Source organism: Odocoileus virginianus, chromosome 1 (assembly GCF_023699985.2).
Source record: "Odocoileus virginianus isolate 20LAN1187 ecotype Illinois chromosome 1, Ovbor_1.2, whole genome shotgun sequence".
Classification (NCBI taxonomy): Eukaryota; Metazoa; Chordata; class Mammalia; order Artiodactyla; family Cervidae; genus Odocoileus; species Odocoileus virginianus.
The window spans coordinates 27888205-27902894 of NC_069674.1; positions in this window are offsets into that span (position 1 = coordinate 27888205).

The window sequence follows — 14690 nt, forward strand, 5'->3', positions numbered from 1 at the left end:
TTATAATTTAATTTTTCATTTGTTCACTGAACATTTGTGTAATGCCTACTATGTATTAATTCTTCTGTTGGGTATTCATATATAAATGAATGTTTTTTGTTTCAAGGGGCTCACAATTTGGATGAATAAGGGAAATAAAATTATAAATTCTAGTCAAATTAGGTGGAGAATGAACTCAGGAGAAAGTATGAAAGGGTATAATTTCAAAAAGTTTAAAAACTATGAGATTTTTAAAATGTAGAAGTTTTAAAATCTAAGGACATCTTATGAGCCAAGTGCTGTTACCTATAAAGTCAAAGCATACAGTGGCATTCAATATTTTATTCTTAATAACATATATTTCCCATTGTCAATAATATGCCTATGAAAGCTTCTTCATAGCTATGATTTTATGAGCATCAAAGATCAATTTCTTTAGACAAATTATGTGTTTTTTAGATATAATGCGACATTAAGATTCTCATATTTTTCATGTCTACATCTAAAGTACTTTGAGAGAATTATTTTTAGATGCAGATTTTAAATAATAATATTTGTGATTATTTCTCTCACTACTTATATAACAATACTTAAAAATGTTTTCCCTTATGCTGGATAAAAAATGGAATATTTTTATTATTTCACTTTGTATTTTTAAATTTTTATTTTTGAACAGATAAAAAATTTCACAAAGTTCAAAATTTTAATGCTAAACAAGCACTGTATCAGTTAAATATTTTGTGTAATAAAGCACCCAAGAATAAAAGCAAGCCAAAATGGAGAGGCTTAAAATAGCACCTATTTACTCACATTTTTATAATTTCCATGAGAACTGAACAGTCTGCTTGGAAAGTTTCAGCTGGACTCACTCATGCATGTGTACTCATTGATGGTATGAGCTAACAGCTGTCTTGTTGAGAATAGGCTTGGCTATGATAAATCATATTTTTCTACTTGTTTTTCATGTGTTAAAGACTTATTCGTGAATCGAATTTTAAAATTCATTGATCTAAGATTTAATCCTTATTAATTTTTTTGTTTCTCTGAACATTATTGATTTATTCTTTAATATTTCTGAGTTGGTGCTTTTATTAATGTATTCATTTGTATTATTTTGGGGCTTCCCTGGTGGCTCAGAGGTTAAAGCGCCTGTCTGCAATGCAGGAGACCTGGGTTCTATCCCTGGGTCAGGAAGATTCCCTAGAGAAGGAAATGGCAACCCACTCCAGTATTCTTGCCTAGAGAATCCCATGGATAGAGGAGCCTGGTGGGCTACAGTCCATGGGGTTGCAAAGAATAGGACATTACTGAGCGACTTCACTTTTGTATTATTTTATGTGTATTTATGTATATGTATATACATACATATATTTTTATCTCATTGCTGGATTTCAAATGTATGTTTTGTCGTTGTTGTTGTTTAGTTGCTAAGTCATGTCTGACTCTTTTGTAACCCCATGGACTGTAGTTGGCCAGGCTCTCTGTCCATGGGATTTACCAGGCAAGAATGCTGGAGGGATTTGCCATTTCCTCCTCCAGGGGATCTTCCCAACTCAGGGATTGAACCCAGGTCTTCTGAATTACATGTGGATTCCTCACTGTCTGAGCCACAAGGGAAGTCCATGTTTTGTCATATGTTGCTGTTATCATCACTTTATGTGCATGCTCAGTCGCCCAGTCATGTCTGACTCTTTGTGACCCAATGGATTGTAGCCTGCCAGGTTCCTCTGTTCATGGGATTCTTCAGGCAAGAATACTGGAGTGGGTAGCTCTTCTCTTCTCCAGAGGATCTTCCCAACCCAGGGATTAAACCCAGGTCTCCTTCACTGTAGGAAGATTCTTTACTGTCTGAGCCACTAGAGAAGACCCATTATTACTTTTTACTGTCATCTAATAGATAATTTTGGTAAATGTTCTACAGGTTCTTAAAAAGAAGTTGTATGTGTTTTATATATAATCTGCTTTATTCAATATGCCTTTGAGTGATAAAATCCTATGCCTTACTCTATCATGAAAAGCACTAAGTTCAGGAAACATGTTTAAATGTGATATAAGTGCTTGTATATGATGTAATTCATAATGAAGATGTGACAGTTAATATTAATCTTCTAAGAAAAATCTATAGAAAATATAGGTATAGATTTCTAAAGGAAATACAATTTTTGCTTTTTGAACCCTCAAATGTGGTGTTTTGTTTTGGTAGTCCTAGCAAATTAATACACATGGTCATGTTTTAATTAATTAACAAATAGAAATGTATGAAAATCATGGTGCATTCAAACTATTGATGATGTGTTAGCTGTAAACAAAGCACTTTTCTTTGGTCTATAGTCATTACAGCTAAAAATATCAATTCATTTTTTAAAAGAAGGTGCATTTATAAATATAAAAAGTAGTTAATACTAAATAATCATTGATAGTTTAATCATGAAATACCTAAGTTTTTAATACTATGTATGCTTAGGTAGAAATTATTCCTTTTTTAAAAAAATACCTTTTTCCCAATTTGCCTCTTTTTAAGGGCTCTGTATGCAGGTCAGGAAGCAACAGCTAGAACAGGACATGGAACAACAGCCTGGTTCCAAATAGGAAAAGGAGTACGTCAAGGCTGTATATTGTCACCCTGCTTATTTAACTTATATGCAGAGTACATCTTGAGAAACTCTGGGCTGGAAGAGGAAGTCCAAGCTGGAATCAAGATTGCCAGGAGAAATATCAATAAACTCAGATATCCAGATGATACCACCCTTTTGCAGAAAGTGAAGAAGAACTAAAGAGCCTCTTGAGGAAAGTGAAAGAGGAGAGTGAAAAAATTGGCTTAAGGCTCAACATTCTGAAAACTAAGATCATGGCATCTGGTCCCATCACTTCATGGCAAATGGATGGGGAAACAGTGGAAACAGTGGCAGACTTTATGTTTCTGGGCTCCAAAATCACTGCAGATGGTGACTGCAGCCATGAAACTAAAAGACTCTCCTTGTAAGGAAAGTCATGACCCAACCTAGTCAGCACATTACTATCTTCATAAAGGTCTGTCTAGTCAAGGCTATGGTTTTTCAAGTAGTCATGTATGGATGTGAGAGTTGGACTATAAAGAAAGCTGAGGCCGAAGAATTAATGCTTTTGAACTGTGGAGTTGGAGAGGACTCTTGAGAGTCCCTTGGACTGGGGGTTATAAAGAGTTAGACACGACTGTGTGACTGAGCACACACACATATACATTCTTGTTTTAAAGGGAACTCATGAGGGGTTTGCTCAGGTGCTTCAACCTGGAAAATTCAGTTATTTTTTCACTGTCCTTAAGAAGATTGCTGCAGAATGCTGCAGAATTAAGGTTACTGATGTCACTGTCAGATCTGAATGCTGATCCTCCTTCCAATGTCAGGAAGTATAAAGTATAATGGAACAATGAGAAGAGCATTCCGGATCTGGCTTCTAGTAGAATCCATTTTGGGTCTCAGCAATCCTACTATTGATTCCTTGTAAAATGAATGAAAAAGACATCACTTCTATTCTTTCTACTCAACACAAACTACCTTTGTGGACTCATCAGCAACCCTAAGACAGTTTACAACAATGGTGAGTCCTGCAGGTCATCAACAACTGTGTCCATGAATAGGTACTGCTTCAGTCGATGGATATTCTTATAAAGGATATCTGTGGTTGCAAAGATAAATCAAACAGCTAAAGAAACATTAAAAATGTAAAAGAATGGTGGTGAGCTCCAAGCAACTTATATTTATTCAACAAAGGGACAGAACTTAGAACTGGCAGGCATTTTCTGTAGAAAACCTCATGGGGTGTTTGTCCCCTTTAGTTATTCCTTAAATGAGAGAGAAGAAACAGGACCAAGAAAATGGGGGCCAACCTTTAAAACCTCACACTTGATTTTTAAAATATAAAACACCTCCCCTCACTTCATGATGAACTTTTAGATTTTTGAGGTAAATACAGAGAGAGGGAGAGAGAAAAACAACCCTTTTCTGATGTTGATAATGTGGACTAATTCCTTGAAGAACTATTATAATAAATTATACATAATATTCATCTACCAACAAATATTTCTAACATAAACAATAATCATACTAGCAGAATCTGTTATGATCCCTTACATTTTGTGAAGTGCATAACTAATGTGTCAATTGTGAGGCTCACACAATTGATTTTTCTGTGTTAACCATCAGATCATCTCTCATTTGTCTAAAAATTCTGTCATGTTTAACAGTTCTCTTTTATCTTTTTTCCTTTATTTTTTATTAGTTGGAGGCTAAGTGTATTACCCTACCGTCTCTCAGAAGAGCACAGAATGGAGAAAAATAATAAGGTTTATGTTTTTATATTTCTATGTCTTCCAACAGAAGCTTAAATACAGGTGTCTTTAATATCTATCTTCCTTATTTCCTTACCCACACCTACAGCACACTCATACACACCCAACAGATATACATCCCATTTGTGTGTGTGTGTGTTAGTAACTCAGTCATGGACTGTAGCCTGCCAGGTTCCTTTGTTCATGGAATTCTCCAAGCAAGAATATTGAAGTGGGCAGCCATTCCCTTCTCCTGGGGATCTTCCCGACCCAGGGACCTAACCTGGGTTTCTTGCTTTACCATCTGAGCCGCCAGGGAAGTTCATGCCCCTTTTATGCATGCACAACTCCAATTTTTATACTCTTACTTCGGTAATTACGCAGCTAATAATGGGCTGACTTAATTGGTCCAGTCCAAATTGGAAAACATATTTTAAAAAATTCATGTGATAAAATATTTTAAAATGCCAACACATAAATACAGAGAGAAATGAACAAAATAGCATCATGCTGATAAATTTACTAATGTTATGAATCACAGTATCTATATACAGTGAGTTAATAACTAGATACTGTCAAGCAAACACTCATCTGGAAAAACCTAGAGCTAACAATACATTCTTCCTAAGATCAAGGTCAATACAAGGATATTTTCTTTTATAAGTTTTATATAACATTTAATTTGATGCCCAAGCCAGTGAAATAAAGCAATAAAATAAGAATATATTATCAGAAAGGAAGTAGTAAAACTACCTATTCACAAAGACATAATAGTTTAGTTAAAAGGTCTTAAGGGAGAAACAAAAACTTAGAAAGAATAAGTGACATTTGAAAAGCACACAATTTAAAGGCAAAAATTAATCACATTCTTCCAATATTGGCATTAAATGATTAGAAAAATGAAAAAAAGAATCATTAAAGTATTTAGGAATAATTTTCACAAAGGATATGCAAAATATCCACAATGCAAACTAAAATCAAAACAGAAAAAGTATTCACAAGAAAAAATTGGTTTTAATAAATTAAAAATATATATTATAGTCATCATTAAAATTGCATTCTAAAAGTGTCCATTCTTCCCAATGTGATCCATAGATTTAAGGTAATATAAATCATAATTCCAAGATGTTTTTCAGTAGAAATGGACAAAATAACTCTAAAATCATGGTAGCTCAGACGGTAAAGAATCTGCCTGCAATTCAGGAGAACTGGTTCGAACCCTGAGTCAGGAAGATCCACTGGAGAAGGAAAAGTCTACCCACTCCAGTATTCTTGCCTGGAGAATTCCATGGACAGAGGAGCCTAGAAGGTACATGGCCTCGCAAAGACTCCGACATGACTCAGCAACTACAATCCATATAAAAATGCAAAGGATCTAAGATATTTAAATAGAAGAAGGAAGTTGGACATCAAGTATACAGTAAAATAATAGTAATCAAAATACTGTAATATGTGTAAGTAAGCAGGTAGAGATAGAACAGAAATAGACACTCATATAGAGTCAGTTAACTTTAAAAAAATGTCAGAGCAATTCAGTGGGGAAATGAAAGTTTCTTAATAAATGGTGCTAGAAAACTTGGCTATCAACTTGGAAAATAAATACAAGAAACAAACCATGTCCTTACCTCCTATTATTCATAAGTTAATTTGAGAGAGACCACTTATTTGTGTGTACAAGCTAGATATATAAAGCATCTAGAAGGGAACACACAAGGATAAAGCCATGAACTAAAAGCAGATAAAGGTTTGTTTGAAATAACCTAAAACACATAATTGATAAGTAAAACTATATTAAATACTTCATGTCATCCAAATACATTATTATAAGAATAATGAGGCATGAACTCAGAGGAAAAAAATGTAAAATATGTATCTGGTGAAGAAGTTTTATCATATATAATCAAAATGTTTCAATTCAACACAAATGACAAAGAATCCAATAAGAAAATTATCAAAATACTTGAATATACACTTCTCAAGTGAGATAAATGAGGTACCAGTAGTCACATAAACATTAATTAAATCAGCAAAATGTGAAATAAAACAATAATAAGGCATTGCTACACACATACTAGAAGGACAAGTATGAAAAAGGTTTCTATAGAAAGTCGGTGAAAATTAGTGACACAATTGTAACTCTTCTTTATTGCTGAGGAGCAGGTACTAATAAAAGTAAACATACAACTAATATATTACAAAGAAAATATTCTCTTAAATATTTACCCAAGAGAAATAATGATAGAGGTTCACAGAAACACTTATGCATGAAAGTTTATAGCAACTTTACCTAGAATAGTTTATTTCCAAACTTAATAATTACACAAATGCAAAACCACAGGGAATGGATAACTGATTGTGTTATATTCATACAATGGAATATTACTCAATAATAACAATTAGCAACTACTGATATAGATATATAAAGCTAAATGTGTAATTCTAAAATGCTTTATGATGAGTGAACCAGTTGGGAATAAAAGAGAACAGTAATGTATGTTTTCATACAGATGAATTTCTAAAATAGATAAAATTAATCTGTGGTGAAGACAAATAAATCAAATGGTCACCTCTAAGGAGATGTTGCTTGGATGAAGCACAAGCTGGAATCAAGATTGCTGGGAGAAATATCAATAACCTCAGATATGCAGATGACACCACTTATGGCAGAGAGCAAAGAGGAACTAAAGAGCCTCTTGGTGAAAGTGAAAGACTTGGCATCACCAAGGCGATGGAATCGAGTTTAAGCAAGCTCCAGGAGTTGGTGATGGACAGGGAAGCCTGGCGTGCTGCAGATCATCGGGTTGAAAGAGTCAGACACAACTCAGAAACTGAACTGAACTGAAAGAGATGTTAGGCAGGGACGGGAAATGGAAATTTCCTTTGGTGATCAAATACTCTGTATTTGGATAGAAATGTAGGTCTATTTGTGAAAAAAATAAAAAATTACATACCAAAACGATGTGTATTTTAATTTACTTAAATTTTATGTCAAAGAAAATCTGTAAGCAAACATAAAAGTAAGCATGGCATAATTACACATATAAATTTTGGTGTTTCCCTAGCTCAGATGGTAAAGAATCTGCCTGCAATGTGGGAATCTTGCGTTCAGTCCCTGTGTCAGATGACCTCCTGGAGAAGAGAATGGCTACCCACTGCAATATTCTTGCTTGATAAATTCCATGGACAGAGGAGCCTGGCGGGCTACAGTCCATTGGATCACAAAGATTTGGACATGACAGAGCAACTAACACTTTCACTTTTCACTTTCATAAAAACATGTTTGGGTAACTAATGAAAATAAATATAGAGAGAAAATATACCAATAAAGATAAAATCAAGATCTTTTATGTGCACATAAATTGGGTCAATTTATCTTTTAAATTTCCTATAGATTGAAAATATCAAAAACTATGAAAGAACTAAAAAGACCAGTGTGAAATCAGAAACACTTAAATCCTATTTCTTGTATATAAGTGGCATTCCTACCATTCCATTTATAAAACTGTTGCCAATAATTTTTCTCATTTTGTTTTCCTGGCAGGGAAAAAAAATGTGAAAATTGCAGGGAGTAAGAGACAGTGTTTCTAACAGATATTGTACTTTATTTTAGTAAGGTTAATAACGTAGAGCTGAAATTGTGACCCAAGTATATTAAATGATGAATAAATTATCATTTGAAAGGTGAAAAACATAGTGTATTATGTCTATCAAAGCTGGTGACTAGGGCAAATATTTACTTTATTTTCTACCTATTCAACATCGTAAAATAGGAAGCTATACCAATTTGGCATTTTTTTAGTGATTCTAAATTCCATTATATTTCCCTTTATTATTTTTGAGTATTGAAGGATGCAAATATAAATACACATTCCGTTACCTTAAAAAAAGGAAAAGAAAATGATAAAGAAAAAGTCATTTAATGTTTTGGTTTTAGGTCATTTATTTCTCCGTGCATGATGAGAAGTTAAACAATGCTATCTGAAGAGAATATTATCCTGCAATAAAGGAATCATATTTTTTAAAAAATCAAAGTATAAAAGTACAGCACAGCTACTCTAATATCCAGTTTTTTAATTCCTTTTTAATTCCTTTTGTAATTCCTTTAAATTATTACAAAGACTTATTTGTATTATTTGAATTATTACAAAGTTTCACAGACTTTCATCTAAACTATTTAAGATTTGGAAATTTTATTCAATATATGACAGCAAAAGCAGATTTAGAATATAATTCAGGAACAAATTTTTGTCCTTCTATAAAAATAATGAAATCAATTGCACTGTTAAGATTAAGAACTTCACTTTTACCTGAAAGAAAATTCCTTCTCTACCAAAGGACAGCAGAAAGAAGGATTAATCCAAATCCAGTTAGAGTGAAAAGGAATAATCTGCAATATGTTTATCAGTATTTCTCAACTTCTTGAGGCTATTTCTTATAGGCTATTTTTTACATTTTTTATTTTATTGCAAATGTTTTTATGTAGCTTGAAATATAAAATAAACTCCATTTGGAAAAGTAAAATCCCTCTGTCTCTTACATATTAAATTTATTATCATTATAGTAAATGGGATTTGCTATTGTCAATTAGGGAAAACATTTTGTGAGGCTGGAGACGAGAAATGAGGTGGGAACCTAATCCAGCAAAGAAAACTTCAGAGTTCTCCTGACCACAAATAGCGTGCCCAAGTGACCATGTCTTAATAAGTAAAGTGGGTTCAATTTGCCGTGCCTGCTAGTGTTTTGCTTTCCTTCAAGGAGCTGTGACAGACAGTATAGGGCCTGCGGGGGATTGTTCGTACCCTCCCACTGGTGATATCTGTCATTGCATCTTGTTCCTGTTCCCTGACGTGACAGAAGTTCTGCTTCAGGGTTGAGAATGGTTGGGAACCTAGCCCATTTCTGCCTGTCAGCCTTGTTGACAGGTAGACACGGGAGCTGCCCTCTTTAGTACCATCTAGCTCAGCTTCTAGAAGCACCAGAATAGAGGTTGTCTTTCCCACTGAACAAAGGGGAGTCCACGACACAGAAATGTGACGCCTTAACTACTGCCACTCAATTCTGGTTTGTTGATTCAACAGATTGTCCCTCCCACCTCTCCTGGCTTAGATCAGCACTTAACTAGTATGCAAATCTAAATGAATCCTCTAGACTCAACAGTACTGAGTGTTTCACCATACTCCAGGCATACACATGTGTGTGGGCTAAGTCCCTTCAGCTGTGTCCAACTCTTTGTGACCTGAGCTGAAGAACTGTAGCCCACCAGATTCCTTTGTCTATGGGATTCTTCAGGCATGAATACTGGAGTGGGTTGCCATTTCCTACTCCAGCCAAACACATACGGATGGTAAAAAGGGTCCTCACAAACTCATATCATTATTAAACTCCTGTGTTAGTTAGCTTGGGCTCCTAAGACAAATGTTTCATAGACTGGACTGCTTAAATAAGAAACACTTATTTCTAAGAGTTCTGGAGGCTGGAAATCTAAGATCAATATGCCAGCTAATTAAATTCCTGGTTAAGAGTCCTCTTTCTGGATTTGCAAGTGGCCACCTTTTGGCTGTATCCTCACTTGATGATAGCTCATATGGTAAAGAATCTGCCTGCAATGCAGGAGACCTGGGTTCGATCCCTTAGGTCGAAAAGATCCCCTGAAGGAGGGAATGACAATCTATTCCAGTATTCTTGCCTGGAGAATACCACAGACAGAGGAGCCTGGCAAGCTACAATCCATGGGTTAGAAAAAGAATCGGACACAACTGAGTGACTAACACTCACTTGATGAGGATAGAAAGGCTCTAATCTCTTCCTTTTATTTTAAGAACACTAACCCCATCCTCATAACCTCTTCTATCTCTCATTACTTTCCCAAAGCCCCATCTCTTAATTGGGAATTGGGGTTCATGGCATTGGGGATTGGAGTCCCAACATGTTAATTTGGCGGAGGGTGGGGGGCGACATAAACACTCAGTGCATGCCTTATTTTAAATTCTTCATTCTTAAATACTAACATTAGTGTTTAACATATCTAATTTATTTTGTGTAAGGATATTAATTACTGGATCATGGCAGTTCCATTCAGTTCCCATAAAATGAGTTATTATTTTACTGAGTTCAGTAGCATAAGAAGTATTCTTTAGAAACACTCAATTATAAATGTTGAGTTGATTATTCTTTAGTTTCATCACCTTTGCAGTGTCTATATTACAATACATACTTTCTTATTATAAAATTTTATGTTATAGGCATATCAATTTGCCCATAACATTGGGAGTTACCAGAAAGCCAAAAGTGTAACTTAGTAATTTTTGTCCACTTCATTTATGACAATTTATGGAACATAGCAGGCACTGAGTAAATGTGTTTAGAGTGTTGAATGAATGGCACAAATGATCAAATACATAATGTGCAAAAGAGCAAAATATGGAACTTATCATAATACATTTGTCATTTAACTATATAAACTATAATTATGGCTTTGTAAAATTTATACTAACATTTGGACAAAGGCTAAAAGAATAGCAGGGAAAATGAGAACAGACTGATTTGTTGGAGATAGTAAAAATGAGCTTTTCTATGTTTCTGATTTCTATCCATTTGATCATATTATTTTGACAATAAGCAAGATATAAGAAAAATATGATGCATATTACATGAGATGTAATGAATTCTATGTCTATATTATACAGCTGTTTCTATTTCCCCAAGATTGGTTGGATGTGATTATCCCCATGATCACTCCAGCCCATGAAATTATAACTAGCTAAAGGACAAATGAGTCAGTTCTTCCCATCAGGTGGCGCTCAGCTTTCTTTACAGTCCAACTCTCACATCCATACATGACTACTGAAAAAACCATAGCCTTGACTAGATGGACCTTTGTTGACAAAATGATGTCTCTGCTTTTTAGTATGCTGTCTAGGTTAGTCATAACTTTCATTCCAAGGAGTAAGTGTCCTTTAATTTTCTGGCTGCAATCACCATCTGTAGTGATTTTGGAGCCCCCCAAAATAAAGTCAGCCACTGTTGCCACTGTTTCCCCATCTATTTGCCAGGTAGTGATGGGACCAGATGCCATGATCTTAGTTTTCTGAATGTTGAGTTTTAAGCCAACTTTTTCACTCTCCTCGTTCACTTTCATCATATTATATTAAAGAGAATCAAATTAAGGATTAACTTGTAGAGGAGCACATAATTGATTATATATGTTAATATTTTACTAAATATTAAGATCTAGTGTAATGACATTTGTTATTCTAATCCCTTAGCTCTCCTGTAGGTAAATTCAATCCTACATTTATTTTTGAGATAAGGATTATGTAAATAGAATCTCCTACAAATAATGTAACTCTATGAGTTAAAGTAGACTAAAAGTATTAGACTTTTTAATTCAAATGCTCATCTTACTTTTGATTTACTATTTCAGGATGTATATTTTACCATTAAAATTAGAATAGGTATATTTTATGTGCTATATAATTGTGCAAAGTGGCATATGATATCTATTAATATACTCATAAGATATGTATATTTTAGAATTAAAGTTAAATATTTAGCATTCAAAATTGTAGCTAATTTGTAAACCCCTCTAACATTGTTTACAATAGAGTGGAGCCTGTCAAGGGCCTCTATTAAGTCTCTTTCCAACACCCAAGGACTGAAAAATTACTGGAGACAGGAAGTCACAGATTCTCAGAAAAACCACATCCTGTAGAAGCACAGGTGGCCCAGATATAACTGTGGACCAGAATAGATATGAACCCACCCGCTGTTTCCTGTCCCTTGCCCTTTGAAACTCAATAAAAATACTCAAATTCCCACTCTCCTGGGTCAAGATCACTCTGTCTGGCTCCTTTCCTCCCTTGAAAAGTGAATAAAAGCTCCCTTTTCTTCCCTTAATAATACTTCTGTGAGTTATTTCACCATCTGCATTGGCTCACTTAACATAACTGGTATCTATAAATTTTTACTTCTTTAACTTGTCGTTGTTGTTTGTGCCCAGCTCTTAGCCACCCCTTGGACTGTGTAGCCCACCAGACTCCTCTGTCCCTGAGATTTTCCAGGCAAGAATACTGGAGTGGGTTAGCTGTTTCCCTTCTCCAGGGATCTTCCTGGCCCAGGGAACAAACTCCCCTCTTCTGCATTGGCAGGAGGATTCTTTTTGTGTGTGTGTGATTTTTTTTTTTTTTCCTTTTCATTTATTTTTCTTAGTTGGAGGCTAATTACTTTACAATATTGTAGTGGTTTTTGCCATACATTGACATGAATCAGCCATGGATTTACATGTGTTCCCCATCCTGATTCCCCCCTCCCGCCTCCCTTAGCATCCTAGCATTGAAACATGTATATTATCAAGTGTGAAACAGATTGCCAGCCCAGGTTGGATGCATAACAGGAGGATTCTTTACCACTGAGCCACCAGAGAAGCCCAGTTCTTTAGAGTGTGTGCTAAGTCATTTAGTTGTGTCTGATTTTGGGGACTCTATGGACTGTAGCCTGCTAGGCTCCTTAGTCCATGTGGTTCTCTAGGCAAGAATACTGGAGTGGGTTGCTATGCCCTTCTCCAGGGGATTTTCCTGACCCAGAGATTAAAACTGCATCTCTTGTGTCTCCTGCATTGGCAGGCAAGTTCTTTTTCCAACAGCGCCAACTGGGAAGCCCATTCTTCAGAAAAAATAGTGCTAAATAATGAATTATGGCAAAAAAAGAGAATATAATCTTGACTTTCTTTTCAACCCCACTGATAATTTCAAAGTCCCATTGTCCTACTCTAAAGCTATCATTATTTCCATAACCAGAAGAGCAATTTCAGTTTAATGACAATTTTGACCAACTGCCTGATAAAGTAATAGGGGATTACATAAATGTACCTTTATGTTGATAAATTGTCTCAGGCGCCCCTGCTCCCAGTTCACACAGATGTGAAGGTATTAACTGTGGCACCACAACACGTGTTTGAATGATTTCGTGGCTCTGTCCCAGCAGGAGCTATCATGCCACACAAGGATCACCACACCAATGAGACTAATAAGAAAACTTAAGATGACTGGCATGCCCAGCCCAGAAAATAGTGAATGAATGTTCATAACTATTCACTGGAATCCAGAGACAATGTATTATGGAAATTTTAACTTCTTTATGTGAGAAACACAGATATGAGATGAAATAATACATGATACATATGAATCTGCTAAAACAAAAATATTGTCTTAATTTCATTTTTCTTCTATGATCTTAGCATTGTTTGAATTCCATGTCAGTGTGCTCAGGGCTGGTGCACTGGGAAGACCCAGAGGGATGGGGTAGGGAGAGAGGTGGGGGGGGGGGATCAGGATGGGGAACACATGTAAATCCATGGCTGATTCATGTCAATATATGACAAAAACCACTACAATATTGTAAAGTAATTAGCCTCCAACTAATAAAAATAAATGGAAAAAAAAAAAGAATTCCATGACAGTTTCTTGAAATACATATTTATCAGCTAATCAGTGACTAAACAGATATTCAGTATTAGTTCAGTCAGTTATATTTTAAGGAAGAAGTGGCTACCCACTCCAGTATTCTTGCCTGGAGAATTCCATAGACAGAGGAGCCTCATGGGCCACAGCCCACAGGGTTGTAATGAGTCAGACACGACTGAGTGACTAACACTTTCACTTTCAAGCATTGTTTTAGCTATTGAACAATTATTTGGTAATGAAAAATCAAGAAACAAACAATTCTTGCCCTTATGAACCTTACTATAAACCATAAGTAAACGGATATAAAAAGAATATGTATATAATATGTCAGAGTTTGATTCATTCTAAGATAACAACACAAGGGGGAGAAAGGGGCAAAAAGAGTGAGTCAACGGGGCTTTGCTGTTTTATAAAAGATAATCAGGAAAGGCTCCTTGGTAAGGTGATATAGAGCAGAAACATGAAGAGTGTGACAGTAGCCTAGTGGATATCAAGGGGAGAAAAACAGCAATAAATCTACTATGACTTGAGCAAGATAAATGGGAGAGGGGAAAAAGGGCTAGTAAGGGCCAAATGATTTAGGGTTTGGTAGGTCAGTATAAAAACAAAGAATTTTACTTTAAATGAGAAGAGAAATCTGGGAAGTGTTAAATTTAAAAATTGGCTTTCATTTTTAAAAGAATGTTTCTGGCATTGGTGTAGAGAAATTGAAAGAATAAGTGAACTTGCAGCATGAAGACAAGTTAATATTGTATTCCAGTCATTCAAGCAAAATATGATAATAGTCTAAACCAGATTGGTGATAGTATTTGGCATGCCTATTTGATAGACCAAAGAGGAGGATGAATAGCGGGTTAGCTTTGTTGATGAAAATTCTTAAGTTTGTAACAGACGTAAATTTGGAAGATGTTAGAGTAGAGATTGTGCCTTAATTTTAGCTT